Below are 1,634 nucleotides of genomic sequence, written 5' to 3'. Positions count from 1 at the left end.
CACATGGATATGAAACAGGAAGTCGGTATGCAATTAACTCTTGAAGTTCACCTGTAAACGTCATAACCAGCATAGCTCTATCCTTGGCGCTTTTCTCTCTGTCTATGTTTTCAAGAATTTTCTTGACTCACTTATTTTTGTGAAAGAAGGTATATAGGTGTTTTTGTTTTGTTTAGTAGACCTAATAAATATATTCTCATTTCATTTTGTCAACAGGCCTCATGTTTACATGACAAAATTAGAAGACCTCCATTTTTATTTGTAACCACCTTTTCTAGACTCTCGAACGGAGTTAGCTAGACTAGTAAGTCTTGGAATCATAATAGTGTATTGTTCGTTACATGGACTGAAACTATTCTCGTGTCAATGTAATGAGAAATGACTGAGATAATAGCCAAAAACTAGTTTTTTTAATATTAATTTTGTAACCACCTTTTTGAGACTTCTGCACCAGGTATGAACAAGTTACTACTTTGAGTGTATTCATTAAGGCCTCTTATATAGACTGTTTATGGTTTCATTTTTCTAGATGCTATGTTTCAAAAGTAATAATATATTTTTTGCAAGTGTTTCAAAGGGTGTGGTTTAATTTTTAGTGAGAACTGAGTAGTGAAAGAATAGGTTATTTACCAAGAAACACAAGCAGGATTTCAGTGGCATTGATGAGACATTGTTACATGATTGTAAAGCTTTATATTTATGCTACCACAGAGAACTATCAAGATAGAGATGATGTACATTACAGTATGTACTGTATGGTGATACAGTAAGTTCGGCTTATAATAATTGTTGTCAATGTTTTTATTGCTATTTTTATAGTTAAAATTTGTTGAAGGACTCATAATAATAATCAATCTATTGGGTCACTGAAGAATAGAATAATCATCAACAGTTATAATGATAATAATTTAAATAATAATTTTTTTAGTACTTAGCACAGTGCATTCTTTCTTGTAATAGTAGATCTTCACTTTTTAGAACTAGAATATATATAGTATAGTCGTAGACCTGAGCTTTAGTAAGTAATTCAACTGGATTTCTTCACTATTTTGCTTGTGCCATGCTTATACACGTGTAGTGTAAACGTCACACTACATCACTTCCGGTGCCAAGGATCGAGCGCATCCTGTTTCATTGGGGTGTATGGCAAGCCCATTTTAAATGTTTCAAAATTATATCCCTACCTTATGACGTTCGTGTTGACGTAATTTACGTCGACACGACATAAAAACGTCGTAACAACGTGTTTAATATGTCGTAACAACATGTTTTATGTCAACCTATGGCAATTAGTAGGACCGACATACTTATTGGGTACTATCAATAGTCATGATGACTATTTAGTCGTGATGACTTACAATGGACCTTTAGCACTTAACCAATTCTAATTAACGCGCCACAGAAAAAAGTGGTAAAATGGCGGATTTTTGGAGGAAAGACAGGCTAAACAATCTTCTCTTTTATCCAGCCATTCTAGCTGTGAGAACCACTTTGAGCTGTCCTATTATTGTTGTTATCACTAGGTCACGACTATTTATGTATTTACTCATACTTTATATGATATTAACAGTATATACACAATAATTTAAAACCATCTCGACAATAACAAAGATTATTGTAATTAACATCAATTT

Source organism: Amphimedon queenslandica, unplaced genomic scaffold (genome assembly GCF_000090795.2).
Source record: "Amphimedon queenslandica unplaced genomic scaffold, v1.1 AMPQUscaffold_13177, whole genome shotgun sequence".
NCBI lineage: Eukaryota > Metazoa > Porifera > Demospongiae > Haplosclerida > Niphatidae > Amphimedon > Amphimedon queenslandica.
The sequence above is the reverse complement of the archived record's forward strand: the minus strand, read 5'-3'. Positions refer to the sequence as shown.